Genomic DNA, 16,451 nt, shown 5'->3' with positions numbered 1-16,451 from the left:
TTGGCCCCTACCTGTTGATTCGTCCACTTTGCAACCACCTTGAAGAGCAAGTAAACAGAACCAAATAAAGCAAATTCCTGCAGGGACCAGAGATGCCCTTTTCCCTGCTCCAGCAATGAGAAAGACACCTGGGGCACGCACCCTGGTGTCTACGCCTGTACATGGGCAAACAAACATTAAGTCCCTGGCTCTGAAGCATGCTAATAAGATAAAGTTCTCCAGTGCCACTGGGAAAGTTCTAGGTCCTCCAGGAACGAAAGCAGTTAGAAAAGCTGATTCTTTGCAGGTTCACAACCCTGAAAGTGATTCACTGGGGTTTCCCTGTCTCCTTTACAATTGCAAAGTTTGAAATGGAAGCCTGTGTAAGGAAAACTGAACCACAGCAATAGGATTCCCTGACAGAGCACTTTACTAGTCAATGCCAGAGGCTAACCAAGTCAGCCGATTGGATGATTGAAGTATTTTCCAGACATTCAAGGAAACTCACAGCACATCAATTCCAATGGATTGGTTTGGCTGTGATGGGGCTTATAGGATTCTTAGGACCAATGCAGATAATGGACTTCATGCTTCACAAGCTAGTGCCTACCAAAGCATTTCCTGAGCCCCTTTTCACTTCTTCAATCATAGACCCTCTTTGTGGGGAAGCAGGTGCAAATTCTGTAGACGACGAATATATAGTAACTGAATACAGAATACCATATAATGTGGAATGGACTACTTCCTTTCGAGCACCAAAGTTTGTTCTCATCTTTGTAGCAATTATTATTCCCAACTGTTCAAAGCCTGCTGCGGTGATTGACTAACTGTAAAAAAAAAAAAAAAAAAAAAAAAAGCAGGTTATCCAAAAGATTGTGTAGTTATCCAAAAAACTGTGACATAAACTCACACATACATGAGCAGGCATTTGAAACAGGGGAAAAACCAAATGTTCTAACATGGTTTTCCAAGGAATGAGATATGCTGTGGCAAACACCACACGCCCACCCAGCACTTTGCAAAGATTTCAGATGGTAAATCCAAGTAAACGTCCAGCGATCCTCCCTGAATAAAACTGAAAGCCAGAATCTTAGGCTGGACCTGAACATTTTACCACTGTTTCCATATACCAGCTGAACTCAGGGCGTGACTCAGACAAAAAAAAGAAGAAGAAGAAGAAGAAGAAGAGAGAGAGAAATGTGCTCAGCCAGTGGCCTGTTCTCTAAAGTCTCATGGGTGGCTTGGAGCAGTCTTCATTTCCTACTTTCTTCTCAGGGTGATTTAGCCTCAGGTATTTCTAAAGGCTTGGGAGCAGAGATAAAGATTATCTCTCTTCCTGCCCATTTCTCCATCAGTTCTGAGCTATATATCTGGGATCCAAGACGTATGTGTCCTCGTCCTGGATATTGAATTCTGTGTTCACCTTATATATCACTCACTTGCTGCATTTCCTCACCATTTTTTTTCCTTTCTCCCTTCCTTTCTTTTCCTTTTTTCTTTTCTTTTTTTTTTTCCTCCCTCCATTTGTAAGAGGATGCCAGGCCCTTTTAGAGCACGAAGCTGAAAATGAATCTAACTTGAGTAAGGAGGCTACTCTCTCTGGAATATTTAAATGAGATAAATGATGCCAGTCAGAACACCCGTTCCCTGACATATTGGAGTGCCAAGAGCCATGTAGAGCTGTCACTCAGAAGAATGACTTCCTAGCTGCCATCCTGCTGTCCTGCAGTCCTGCTCCCCCACCCCTGACACCTTCCCCATGAATGTGTATTTCCTGCATGAGGTGAGAAAGCAAGCTCATCCACACTGCTTGGGGCCAAACCAGGAAATGGATATTCCCTTAGAATAAGCGAGCACACACTTACCCCAGGTGCGGGGCGGGGGGGGGGCGGGGGGGGTCAGGGGTCAGGGGGAGGAATTGAAACTATGGCAGTGTCCTCCACAAAATGGACGTGGTTTTGCATTCATTGCCAACGCTCCCAGCGGCCGGCAAACCTGCCTAGGGTACGTGATCCCTCTGAATTGGACTATTGTATTCAAGCTGTCATTTTTCATTTTTAAAACCAGGATCCCTTCAGGTAATCAGTAACCTTGAAAAGAACTGAACTCTAAAGCGCCGGTCTGCCGAAAGTCCTCGGGGAGCCTGGAAAAGTTGGCGGAAATATATAAACATCAGCACCCACACTGCTGTCTTCTGCCTCCTCCGGTGTGCCTCGCTATCTCCTTCCATCTTCGCCTTGAATGTTCCACAAAGTTTAGACAGGTTTAGGTTATCACTCAAACACCATGACTCAAACTCGGGGAAATTGTTCCTGTAATGGAGTTCTCAATTTATTGGTCAATTTCACCTTGATTTTGTGTCACGGGGAGCTTTGCTGGTCCTTCAGCTTGTAGTACGGGCTCTTAAAAAGTGTGAAACCGTTTCAAATATTTTAAGTATCACAGATGATTTTATTCAGCTCATAATCGCTCCTTCTGGAAAGATAAATAAAAATAATTTTTCTAAAAGGCAGCATTGTTCTTTCACTGTGCTTTCATAAATAGTTAAAATCTGCCACCTTCTGGATTTTCCAGGACGGCTGCGACCTAAACTAGCCTTATTTTCTTTATCGCCAGACCAGATCTTCTTCAGCTGTGCGGTGACACTGCCATCTAGTGGGTATTTCCCAGGCGGCTCATTCAGCAGAAGTGTGTTAAAGAGCAGGGCTTTCCAAGGGGCGAGCAAATATTCACTTGGAGAAATTTACTCAAGCTACAATTACTAAGAGAAAATGAATGGTAGACGCTCGATATTTGCGTCTAAAAGTCATAACTTATTACATAAATTTGCAACATTAAAATAAAAGGATACGTAGGCTCAAATCCATACAGCCTCGTGTGAAAAATGCATTTTGATTTCATATGGCAATACAAATGGAACGGTGGCCACGGCAGAACCACGGTAATTTCACTCATCCTCCACAGGCACCTGAAAGAAGCTGAAGACATTGACCTATTTCTCAGTCTTTTTATCTCCTTCGTCCGATGAAAGGATTAAAACAAATCGGTTGTGTCATACTCAGCCCTAATATTGCAAGGAAAATAAGGTCGATACTTTTGCATTTTTAACAATTCCTTGGCTCTGCCCTTTAAGCTCTTCCTGGAATTTCTTCCGTAGCTGAGGAGAACGCATTTTGGAGCGCACTGGAGACCCGACTGACATTGTATTCGTTGCCCAGTCTCATCCCGGGAACTGGGAACTGGGAACCGGCTGCAGGGAAAGCAGAATACGGGATCAGATGCACCCCTGCCTCTCATGTTTCGAAAGGTGTGATTTCATTGCTCTCTCCTCTCCTATGCTTTGAAACCTCCCCCAGAGTCCTCCTTCGGTAAGAGGAAGGGACTTGGGGGGCACTGTCCCCCAGTGTCAGAAACAGTCCCTGTATGCGAGCTCCCCTTGGGAGGTCGTCGGCCAGTTGACGAACTCATTCAGCTGCTGGAAGTCTACCTTGTGCTGAAACACGGGCGTATACTGTGGATTCACAATGTGCTACCAAATTAACTTTCTGAAAATCAAAATCAGTTGAAAGCATTTTACCGACTGAGAGGAATGGGCACCACATGTCTCCCATCCATTCCAGGCATCCGGCCCACTGCGTCTTCGCACAGGCTCTAGCCCGGCACGGCGACCTGTGGGCTTTGCCCCTCGCCGGGATCATCTGATGCCAGAGGTGGGCACTTTATGGATGTACGGGTAGCCTCAGGTCAACCCCATAAAGGCAGCTCCAGAGAAGGCTTTCTCCCTGGTGCCAGCTCATCAAACCTTGTTTGGTTGGTTGGTTGGTTGGTTGGTGTTTATTTGGGGGGCGGGGGGAGGATTGGGCTTGAACTTAGAAACTAAGTTGATCTGATCACCCCGGAAAAAGAAATTCGACATCTGAAGCCAACCTCCAACCTCACAGCACTTTAAAATTTGGCAATACAAACAGCAGAGGCCTGGTCTGGCCCAACTCCCAAGCTGTTTGGGAACCAGAGCAGAGGATTTCGGTAATGCTTCTGGCCAGGTTATTATTAGTAGGGCTGCCTCCAGGCAGATATCGATCACAGGAACCACTACCTGGTGTTAATCCCTGTCTGTCTCCTCTCTCCCCACTGCAGGTGAGGTGGCCCACAGCCATCCTAGCCAATCCAGGGCCGACCTGAAAGGGGATAAAAGTCCCCGCAGCCTGGGGTGGGAGAATAAGGAAGAGGGCACACAGCTAGACAAGCAGCCTCAGGGCTTTGGCAATATTTTAATTGCACATAGATGAAGTTTATGTTTGTAGCTTCTGCCTCTGGGGTCCTTCCCAAAATGGCTCTACTTTCCTGACCTCTGGAGCCATAAAGGGCACCCTTACAACTCTGTATGTAATAATAAATTACATACATAACTAAACAGATACAATTCATAACACAAAGCAGAGGTCCAAAGATTATTTCAGCTTGCTAAATCTTGAGTGCTCCTCTAGCTATTGGCTACCAGGTCAATTCGCTGTTGTGATAGATATCAGGGGACAAACAGGAGGCATGGATATGTTCTGCAGATAAGGTACCACAACAGCAGCTACCCACAGTGGACTAGCCTGGTGGCAAGAAGAGGAGTTAGGAGCTTAGAAAGTGCCTTTGCTAACGAGTGCATGATGGTAAGGGTTACCCATTTCTAATGGATAACATAATATGCCCTGACAATTCTACACCAAACCCTGTGCTAAATGGCAAGATGGAAACAGAGATGGAAACCTTGCAGGTGCAAGAATGGGGAGATTGCCCGAGATGACAAGGTAAAGCTCATACAGACAAGGAGTTCGAGATAAGGTAGATTCTGATGACCCTAAGCACATGTCTTGGGTTTAAAGGGCTCTCAGGCTAGAAGGAGACACAGCGCTTATATAACTAACTATGTAACGATGCGGTAAGTGGAAAGAACAAAGACTATGGAAGTAAAAAAGACAGGGTAATTAATTTTGGTGGGAAGGGTCAGGGAAAACCTCACAGAGGTTCTCTGAAGAGCCTTGGCTGACAAGAAAGGGGGTAAGGGAGGTGATGGTAATCTTGGGAAAGGGCCTGAGCAAAGGCCAGGGGGCTAGGGTGGTTATGCAGGTGCAGAGAGCAGAGGTAGAAGGGCATCCAAGTCTATCGTGAGTGTTGAGGCTGCAGAAGCCAGGTGACCCATTTCAGTTGGAAACCGAATGCCCTGCCAAGAAGTGTGGCAATGGGGAGCTGGCAGAGTTCTTCAAGCAAGGAAGTCATCGAGAGATTAACTTTGACAGTGGTGATGAGCGAAGGAAAGAAGGTAGAGACAGGCAGACCAGGTAAGGGGCCATTGCACTGGTCCAGTGACAGAGGCTGAGAGCCTTACCTGTGGACAGAGAATTCAAAATGGAGAGTAAAAGAGATATTTTGGAGAGACATCCAAGGCAAAATCGAAAGAATCTGATTGGAGCTGGAGAGAAAGGAGAAGATGATAGAACGTGGATAAAACTTGGGGGTGATGCCATACCTGACAAGGGAGAGATGAGTTTGAAGTTTGAGTCCAATGATTTTGGGCTCAAATGTGTTAAGCTTGTGGGGCTCGTGGGACACCCAGTGGGAAACCAGAACTACAACTCTGGAGATCCAGTGAGGAGCTAAGAGCACAGATTTGATCCCCCAAAAACGTAAGCTCCATAAGGGCATGAATTCTTGAGCATCTGTTCACTAGTTCATCCAAGCCTACAACGGTGCTCGGCACATATCAGATGCTCAATAAATAGTTGTTGATATTTATTCATTGAACGAATTGTTTTAATGTTTACTTATTTTGAGAGAGAGAGCATGCAAGCGGGGAAGGGGCAGATAGAGAGGGAGACATCTGTGTCTGTGCTGTCAGCACAGAGCCTGAGGCGGGGCTCGAACTCATGAACCGCGAAATCATGAGCTGAGCCACCCAGGCACCCCTGTCATTGGATAAATTTGATGATCACCAACCCGTGGCAGATACAGCTGAGTGCACGGGAGATGGGTGAGAGCTCTCAGAAAGTGAAGAGCGAGGATATGGTGGAACCAAGAAGGATGCCCTAAGTATTTAGAGAATGTTTGCAGAAAGTTTGCAGTTAAAAAAAAAGGGGGGGAGAGAGAAAGGACAGTACCTTGAGGTCTCTTTAAGATGGATGCCTTCGTAGGGTTCATCAGTCAATGTCCGGGCAGGCGACAGACTTCCATTCAGATGAAGAGGCTGGATGAAGGGGCTGTTTGTAGAGGTCTGAGCACAGTGAAGAGAACTACAGAGCGGCAGGGCCCCAAGAGACTGACCACAGCAGGCAACCATTTCCATCCCTAGGTCTGAAAGGGCGATGGCAGTAAATAGTGTTAACAGAGTCCAAAGAGTGCTAGAGCCTTGAAGCAAGGGCCATTAGGCAGGAGCTGTAATGGTGGAGGGATAAAGGTGGTGCCACAGTAGGGAGCCTATGGGGAAGAAAAGCCCCCAATCTACCTTCTCTTCCACTCTCTGATCTCTTTCCCATGCCTCCCACAGGCAGAATCCAACTGGAAACCAAAGGGCAAGGGGGTAGGGGGAGACAGGATGTGGGGGCCAATTCTCCAAGGGACACAGAGTAGGACAGAGAAAGGAAGGAAAGCCATCTGGTGAGGTGGGGCAAATAGAGAATTACCAACACAGAAACTAAAGAAAAAGAGCCAGGAGACACGGAAACCTTGCAGGTGCAAGAATGACTGGAGATGTGGCCTGAGATGGCAAGATAAAGCTCATACAGACAAGGAGTTCGAGATAAGGTAGATTTTGACGACCCGAAGCACATGACCATCCAGAAGGCCCTTTCTCCAGACTCGAGAAATAATTGCTCCATTGAGGTAGGTCAGCCTCCTTGTGTCCAGGGATGACCCTGAAGCTGTGAGTTTCAGGCATTGGGTCCAACTGGCCCACCCCAAAGCCCCTTTGGGCATATTCTAAGAGTCTCTCCTTCCCTCTGGTACCATCACCACCGGCTATCTCTCCAGAGGCCACTCGTGATGAATCTTCAGAGTGAGGCAGAAAGAAGCAGAGACCTCCTAAGGCATTTCTGTTGCCACAGATCCTGAAGCTGAGGTTCACCTAGCATGCCACTCCAAACAGCTGTCTGTGGCACCCAATGTGCCAGATGTGGAGATCGGGGCCTTGCTTTAGTTGTTTTAGATGTCCTAACAAGAGTGCCAGAAAATCATTGTATTATCATCCCTATCTTAAGGACAAAAGAACCGCTGTTGAGTATCACTGAGAAACTTATCCAAAGTCACATTTAGTAATCTGACCATAGAGCCCACGCTTGGAATCCTTCTGTCGTATAACTCACATTCATGGAGGTTCTGTGATGTGTGTAGACACTGGGAATTAAGCAGTGAACGAGGCAGACAGATCCCCTCCCTTCTAAGTGGGGTGGACAGACAGCAAGCGTATAAGCAAGCACAAGTCAATATGATCATCTCCGAAAGCGACAGTGACTTTTCCCAGAGCCTCGCTGTACAGCTTTTGGATGCCCTCCAATGCCGAGCTCCCAAAATCCATGATCACAACACAAAACCCTGATTGTTAAGAAGGCAACACACCCACACAGCGGGTCTGTCTGCTGTTTGTGCGGCACCTTCCCACCAAGCACTTGAAACGTGTTAAATAATCATTGCCATTCCACGGCAAGTGCATTTCTCTTTTATTTTAATCCTATTATAGAATTTTTTGATGGCAACCTGCTGTTAGAGTACATCTAACTATGTTAAAGCTCCCCAGGCCCTGAGCATGAAAGAACCCCTTCAGAACACACGCTAGGACAGGTCTACCTTGTTAGCATGGAAATGAAAATGGAAAGCACCGCTCTGGGGCACGGGGAGGAGGACGGCTGTTCTAATACCAACGCTTAGGAGGCGATCTCTCCTTGTTCTCTCCTTCATGCTTCGGGTGGTAGTGGCTCCATGGTAAGGATTCTTTTCTGTATTCTGTCCCGCGCCCGGCGCTTGGTGTTTGAGCAGCGATGACTGGTAATATAACTTGCAACCCTTTAGCTAAAGGTCATCTCTGTTGCTCCTTATGCCCCAGTTGCTTTTTTGGTGCAAGGGAATCAGCAGTCAGGTCGGCTCCTGAACTTTGGTGGTGTTTCATTAACGAAATGGAAATATATATAATTTAAATATTGCTGGGCGAACCTCTCCCTCCGCCTGCGATTATGCAAAGGCAGAGCAGCCCTGGCGTGGCAGGAAGAACCGCTTCCTCGAGAACACAGAGTTCACATTCCCTCAACACAGTTTCATTTACGGGTTGCCGCAAGAATTTGTAGTTTGATTATTTCACTCTAGAGAATAACAACACGCAGGTAATACTATGTTGGTAGTCAAAGTTAGAAAATACCCAAGGCACCTGAGCTTCCTGGGCCTTATGTATGTCCAGCAGAATACATAATGGGTGCTGTAAGTAAAATTAATAAGTGAAGCCCATTTGAGTAAGATGGATAGACACATTCGCTCCCCAGAGTGGTGGTGGCAGAGGTCACAATCGTTAGGCATCCCTCACGTGCTCCGAAAGGCCAGTTCCTAGAAAAACTGTACGGCATGATCAGGATCTCCTGTAAGGATAATGTCTTATTATGATCTTCGGGGCCCGTGATACCATGTTAGGTCTCAATGTTATGGTCAGGAATCAATAGCGTTAGAATCATTAATACCTCACAAATGTTGTTTATGGATTCTTTTGATATTAACACCTCAAGTGGCACTAAGGGGATAAGAGCAGATCATTTTAAAGTGCAATTTTTAATTTTTTTAATGTTTATTTTTGAGAGAGAGAGAGAGGGACAGAGACAGAGCATGAGCAGGGGAGCGGCAGGGAGAGGGGGACACAGAATCTGAAGCAGGCTCCATGCTCTGAGCTGTCAGCACAGAGCCCGATGTGGGCAGGGCTCAAACTCACGAACCACGAGATCATGACTGGAGCCGAAGTCGGACGCTTCACCGACTGAGCCACCCAGGCGTCCCAAGAGCAGATTATTTTAAAGAGAGTTTGGGCAAGCCATTCCCATGTCAGCGTGGGGTTGTGTATGCGTATATGTGACCACAACATTCCTCACTGATATCGGAGAGTGATATATACTTCATCCCCTTAAAGAAAAGTCTAGAAAACCATACTGGATGAATCCCTCAACTTGGGGGTTATATGTAAACTATTGAACAGCCCGCCAGATACGAGAGGTCACAATACCTGACTTTCACAATGCACTTGTCACGCACAGAGGCCCTGGGGTAGCCCACACGAGGCTCTCCTGCAGATGGGAGCATCTATTTACTTACTTGCTAAGTGCGCCCCATGGACGTCAAGGACTCTGGCTAAATGCCAGTGATTCATAGAATAAAAAGTTACAGCCCCTGCCCTCAAGGAGCTCAGAATCTTGTAAAGAAAAGAAAGCACATATAAAATATAATGTACAACAGAAAGCATAAATGTCCAAAGACAGGGGTGTATGCAAAGGGTTATAGGAGTTGAGAAGAGGAGAAATTATTTATACTTGGAGGAAACAGGAGTCTCCTCTTCATGGAAGAGATTGTATTTTAAATGAGGCTTGAAGAGTAGATGGGATTTAGACATGGTTGTGGGCCAAACATTAGTGTTCCCCCAGAATTTATACCTCGAAACCCTGACCCCCGACGTGACGGTGAACAGAGGTGGGGCCTTTGGGAGGTAACTCGGTTTTGATGAGGTCATGAGGGTGAGGCTGCCATGATGGTATTAGTGCCCATAATTATAGGAAAGGGAAGAGGCTCCCTCTCTCCACCTGTGAGGACACAGCAGGAAGAGGGTCCTCACTGTGGAACTGAGTCTGCCAGAAGCCTTGCTCTTGGACTCGCCGGCCTCCAGAACCGCAAGAGTAAGCATCTGCTGTTTAGACTGCCCAGCTTATGGTGTGGTTACGGCAGCCCTCGCTGCCTACGACACACATGGACAGTCAGGAAAATGAGCACCCCAGAGGAAGGAAAAATGTAAGTGACTACAGAGGTGGGAAAGCACGGGACAGACTCACGGAGCAGTTCAGCCTGTCTGCATCCCAGGGCTCACGAAGCCCAGTAATAAGAACTACAGCTGGGACGGTAGATTGGGGTCAGACCATGACACGCCATGAATGTCCCAGGGAGGCGTTTGGACCTGATCCTGTGGCACGGGGAGCCCGGTCAAAAATTATTTCAGTAGGAGAGTAACACGATCAGAGCCTCATCATCAATCAGCTCAACGATATTTTAACCTTAACAGGTAATGGTGGCAGTGAGCCGGCCCCAGATGCCAAGCTCAGCTGAATAAGGTCAGGCAGCGGGCTGCGTGTGCCTCTTACACCTGAGCCTGGAAAAATAACTGCTTATTCAGGCTGTCAGTCACCAAGTCGCTCGAAGCACCCTCTGTGCAGGACGACGATGAACTTCGTACTTAGCCGCAGGACTTCGCCCTGCCCCACAGCTGTCATCTGGGACCAGGACAAAGAAGAGGCTTTAGAGGATCTGAGAGAGGAGCCTGTGGGCGCTCCCATTTGTACCGCGTATTTCCGTGAGCTTGGCTGATGAGCCTGGTCAGTGTTCATTTTTCTGCATGAAACGGAAAAGCAAAACTCTGTTGATTTTATGTTTTACGGCTGATCGATGGGGGTCAGAGCGAGGGCTTTGAGACACGCTGAGGGGGAGGAACTGCGGGGCTTTTGATGGCCTCATTTGTGTTGTGTCTTCTTCTGGGAAAAAGGAAGGTCAAGGTGAATCCTCTTTCAGACTCAGATGGCTCCGGCGGCATCACCCCTGGGCTGAAAGAGCCAACGTCGGGGAGGGCGGGGGCAGGGCGCGGGCGTCGCCAGCCAGGCCAGGCAAGGAGAGGTGACGCTGAAGGGCTTTGAAGAAAGGCTGCACTTTTGGCAGAGGGACCCCAAACTGCACCTGCATTTCTGCAGGCTCTTCAGTTGCTTTTTATATCCTCACAGGCTGGCTGGCTCTGGAATTGCTGAAAGGTGGAAAATCTGCACACTCCTTGGGTGCTTGGAGAGACAGCAAGGGCAGGGAAGAAGGCGGGGAGAACTCAGGAGACCTGGCTCTCCAGGAACCAGGCATGTGCAATTCCGGCCCTGGCCATGGTGCCTTCAGCCAAGCCTCGTAATCTGTATTTCTGTAACACTGCCACTGATAATAATAGGTATCAGTTGTTACGAAATGCTTCACTTCTGTATGATTGCATTTAACCCTGGGAATAACCTCTAAGCATGTGATGTTGTCCTTATTTTACAGAAGAAGTCAGAGCTCTGCCAGGATAAGGTCCCTGGTCCAAGGTCACATAGACATAAGCAAGAGAACAGACCGGAGCCCAAATCCCACCCTCTTAGTGATTGGCCATGCTGTCTTCCTCTGTGTTATGGAGAAAACCGTCATAAGAATCAGAGCCCGGCTAAGCCTCAGTGTGTGTAGACAGGCCCTGTAAACCAGGAAGGGCTGGGCAAATGTAAGACACCAGTGCTGTCCAATCCGCTCGGCCTCCCCTTTGTTAGAGACAAGATTTAGATGCAGATGTGTTTCCAAAGGCCAAAATGTCGCACAAACTGAAGCGCTATTATCATGAAAATTTCCCAGAGTCGATGAGGCCCTGTCATTATGTTACCGCTCAGGCATCAGGGAAGTTGAGCAACAGGAGGGGCTACCCTAGGATGCACAGGAAACATGTGACTAGGTAAGGAGGCTAAATGGCCACTTGAGCCCAAGCAAGAGGCAAGAGTCACACGCGGAGATACATCTGCTCTATTCCACGGAGCGGAGACGGGGACGTCGTCCCCAACCCAGCCCCCAGCGTCGCCCTCCTCTCTTCTGCCAATTTAAGCTTTATCCCACCGTTCTGCTCCCACCCGGTTTGCATGTGAAAGCGGCACAGTGTGGACATCATTAAAAGTATCATGACTGGAGGCTCCAGTGAGACGCTGATGGTCCTATTAAGCAACAGATTTCATAAACAAATGCAACTCGTTCTGCCTGCAGCCTGACCACTGTCTGAGGAGCACTGCTGAAAATAATGCACCTGCTAGGGTGCTGCTTGAAGTTTCCGATCCACAGAGCCCCACCAAGTCACAAAGAACCAGGAGCTCTGCCAAGGGCTTGCTGTGGCCACACGGTGGTGAATGAGCCCCCTCTTTCCCACCCCGCCCCACGTCGCCCCCCCAGCCCACCCCCAGAAAGCCGGAGCGTCCCAGTTGCTGTTACTGCCTTGGCTACAAAGCCATCGGAGCAGCCAACCGGGGCAAGGGCCTCCCGAGAAATGACAGATTGAAAGGAAGAAATACTGTGCACTTGCTTGAGGCGAGTTATTTTAATATAATGCCGATTTGACAGCTCTCTACATTTAATCATCAGACTCCTGATTTTTTTTTTTTGCCACGACATTCGAATTTCTCACAATTTGGAAAACGTTCCTTTTCTACCCATGCCTGACAGTTGCATGTTTGCAAAAAAAAAAAAAGTCTGTAAACTTCTCCAATTATTTTTAATAAAATGTAGATGATTGTCTACCTCAGCCCTCTGTCTCCCAACAGCCCCCCACCCACAGCCATTGGAAGGCGTGGGCCATGCCCCCCAGGCAAGGTCTCTGCCACTCTAGTTTGCCCCGAGCTACTAACTTGCCACTCAGAAGGCTGGCCTCTCTCTTAGTCACCTACATTATGACCATTTCTTTTTTAATGGTGTCTATGATCAGCACTGTCAGAGAGAGACTACCGTTTGATTATCTGTGCCGACGTGGGCTAAAGCAGGCCGGCTGGCCCCCGGTCACAGCGACATCTCAACGTGGGGCAGACATGAAAATGGACATCAGCAGAAGTCTCTAGTTTGCTACTTCCTAACAAGGTGGGGCCGTATTACTTTCACACCCATTTCTTCTGAACAGATAAGAAAGAAGCTGAAACAGGGACACACGGTATCTTCGTTAAAGATGCGCGGCAGGATGGGACGGCAGCCGGGACCCCCACTCAGTGTGCAAGTGACTCAGCATGTTTGTTCTTTCACAAACTTTCAGGGAGCGTCTCCTGTCTGGAGGCCCTGGGGATGAGAAAATAAATAAGATATGGGTGCTTCTCTAGAAGAGTTAACAAGGCAATAGAGCAGACAGACAGGTAAATAAATAATTTGAGCACAGTGTGGAAGGCGACACAATCCAGGGAAGCTCAAAGAGAAGGGAGGAGGGCCTCTGCCTGCTGCCAGAACCACGCAAGTGACAGGAAAGAGCCAGGAGTGTCTCAAGAGCAGGCTGTCTTTGGGGAGGAAAGAGCACAGGCCACTGAACGGAGGCGGTATCGGGCAGGGCAGCTGGAAGGGATGATGACGGTGAGAAGGGAGATGACTTTAGTGGTTTTCTGACTATTGAGGGTCTGACACGTGGCCCAAAGCAGGCTGGACGAAGTTCTTATATGTCCCCAATCCTTCTCCCCCCGGCCTCCACGAAAGGAGAACCCCAAATCAACAACCTCTTGGGGCAACACCACCCCACTGTGTGATAAACCAACCGCGGTGCCTTCTACAGGGCTGAGGAGCCCTGAGGTTAAGGAACCCACCGCTGGTGCCCGAGTTACAAGAGTGAACTTTGCTCTTCTAGGAGGCAGCTACAGACACTCAGCCTGTTCCTGGACTCGTGAAATATGTCCCCACACGCCCAGCAATGCTTTGTCCACCTTCAACCACAGCCTTCCCCACCGGGCCACCGGGCTGCACTCATTAACTGCAGCGGGGGCCTCTCAGAGAGAATGAGGCCATCATTAGTCCCCCTTCCCTGTCACCTGAAAGAGAAGTGCTGACATTCGTTCCCCTGGAAGAGTGACAAATCACAGCCAGGGAACCGGTGCCAGGAGAGAGCCCCGAGAAGCCACCTCCCTCCAATCTCATTTTCACCTATTTCTGAAGTGCAAAGCTGCGACTTGAGAATGGGTGGTTGTGATAATAACACGAGGCACTTTGCAGATCTGGATTAGCTTCTGGATGGTATTCAGAGTAAATAATTAGCGCTTCTTTTCAGAGATCTGAGCTCTGAAGCTCCATTCACTCACCAGAGACAATGGGCGGGGGCACTGGAGTCCTCCCGAGGATGTCCATGGAGATAAGCGGCATCCCCTGCTTCATCCCCAGGATTTGGAGGACTGTATTTGACACTCCGCACCTGGCCCCACAGCACCGGCGGTGCTAAGGGGACAATTCCTGTACTCAACCCTCTCAGAATTCCTGGGCAGGTCATTGCTTTGTAAACCCAAAAGGGCGGGTGCCTGCTTCTTTGTGAAAGATCCCGTTCCTTCCAGCACCTGTCCTGTCTTTGCAATTTCCCTCCCTTCTCCTGCCAGGTGCTACCTTGGGATACAAATGAAGCTAAAGGAGCCCAAACTCTTTTACACGCTATACACTTCAAAGGGAAACTAAAATCTCTTGAGCTGACTGTATTTATTCTAGCACAGCTCGGTATCACCACTGCCATACCCCCTCGCCACAGGTTCCAAATGAAAAATTTTGAGGGCTATTGAACACACTGCAAGTTTTCGGAGCAAATCGTGGAAAGTTACTTAGCACAGTTGTCTCCGTAATTGTGATCCATTAGAGAAGCGTGCGGTGTTCAGCAGCCCTCAGCCTTGCACTTGTTCGGGCGGCGGGGCAGCAGGGGTTAGGATTCCGCACCGCAGTCCATTAGCACCAGCAGGGAGACGGCAGCCTGACGGCCGCATCCCAGCGAGGCAGGCTCTGCAGCTTCGTCCTATTTGGTTTAATGGATCTGTTTCCCATATCAGAGGGTCACAAATAGATGAGGATAAAACCACCGCCACGGTGATGATGCCTTTGAACTGGCCTGGTGTGCTCATCGAGAGGGCTGTGTTCCTCTCTTCCACCCACATGCCCAGGATGCTGGACTGCAGGGTCCGTGTGCATCCTCCGGGGTCCTTCTTAGCCTGGAAGCAACTACAGTGTTTCCCCTCTACCACCTTCATGGCTCCGGTCTCCATGGCCATGCCCTGCCTTCTAGCGTCACGATCTACGTCAGCCCCAAAGCCCCCGGATATAAAAGGGGCCGAAGACGTTCTAACATACGCGTTTTGTCTTCAGTTTCTCATTCGGCTATGCACGTGTGAATGCCCTCGTGCTCCCTAATTCACTCATGGGAAGAGCATGGCACGGAAGAACGAGAAGAACCGAAAGTTATCATAAATCCTGTGCTAACTATGGGACAGGCAGACAAAAAGTACAGATTTGTAAACGTTGTTTTTATTCTTCATAACAACCCTGTAAGGGACCTCTGATCATTATCCCCGTTTTGCAGGTAAGCAAACTGAGGCCAGAAGAGGCACTTATTAAGCAGATATTCTTGACTGCAGAACTATGTGTATTATTATAAAAACTGTGGTAGTGGCCAGAGTTGAAAGCCTGGATGTTATCTTCTGGAGCAGAGGAAAGAACTCAAATTCCAGAATGAGACAGGCCGGGGTTAAAATTCCACCTCCCCTACTGATTAGCTATGAAATTTTATGCCATTTTCTTAAGGTATCTGGGCTTCAAGATAACTGCACCTAAGATTGATTTTTGTAAGAATTTCATATAAAAAAATATATCATGGGCTAAACACGGGATAGGCCCTCAACATAGGCCTCCGTCCTGCCCCTAACTCAGCTGCACATCTCATGAACCACAACATTGGCTGATGAATTGCTCATGATCACCCAGTGTTACCTTATGGTTATTTTATTTCTCACCATTAAGATGTACAAATGAAAGTGGTAGGGGCAACATGCCTACCTTCACTTCTACTCAAGGAAGGGCATAAAATAATGACACAAACCACCAAAATACCTAGAATGATTATCTGTGCATAAAAAATGTTTACAGAGAAAAATCTCAGTTAACCAAAACCAAAGCAGGGTCAGTTAGCTAGGATTTCTTCTCTCTTGGCCTAAAGAATTGTGAAACAAAGAACAATACAAGCTTTCCTAAAATAGAATGTGCTACCTGGTAAAGTAATGAGGTCCCCGTCACTGGATGTAATCAGGCAAAGGCTGGACAATCAACTGTAAGAGATGTCATAAAGAGGATTCATGCACAGGCCAAGGGTTTGATGAGATCAGCGATTTTCAAACTTTTTAGCAGCAGAGCATAAAAGAGATATAAATGGAATTGCTTGAGGTAAAGAGAGGTGGGAAGGCCTGACCCCCCATGAAGGTGCTGAGGAATCCCTATGAAATCTCAGGGCTCAGGAATCAAGCCAGTAAGAAAAGCCAGTATTTGATAACATCTTGCAGTTTGCAAAGTCTTCCTGTGCACGCATGTTATCTCACAGCAGAGTATGTTACAATGTGAGTTCACACATGCTCTATGGGACTATACGCTTGGTAGCCCAAATAAGGTGGCATGAAATGATTTAATTTTAACCAGAGTGATATCATGAGGCTAAGGGAGAAAGA

General features: G+C 47.9%; 1 long non-coding RNA gene across 1 annotated transcript; it reads right to left on the bottom strand.

The window, feature by feature from the left end:
- Positions 1–12,308: 12,308 nt before the first annotated feature.
- Positions 12,309–14,684, bottom strand: LOC122497368. Its single transcript, XR_006301096.1, has 2 exons — positions 14,064–14,684; positions 12,309–13,062 (listed from the first exon to the last, which is right to left on the bottom strand). It is a non-coding gene; the product is annotated as an uncharacterized LOC122497368 (long non-coding RNA).
- Between the last annotated feature and the right edge of the window lie 1,767 nt (positions 14,685–16,451).

This window comes from Prionailurus bengalensis, chromosome A1 (genome assembly GCF_016509475.1).
Source record: "Prionailurus bengalensis isolate Pbe53 chromosome A1, Fcat_Pben_1.1_paternal_pri, whole genome shotgun sequence".
Classification (NCBI taxonomy): Eukaryota; Metazoa; Chordata; class Mammalia; order Carnivora; family Felidae; genus Prionailurus; species Prionailurus bengalensis.
Note: the sequence above shows the minus strand (reverse complement) of the source record. Positions and strands in the feature narration are given on the sequence as shown.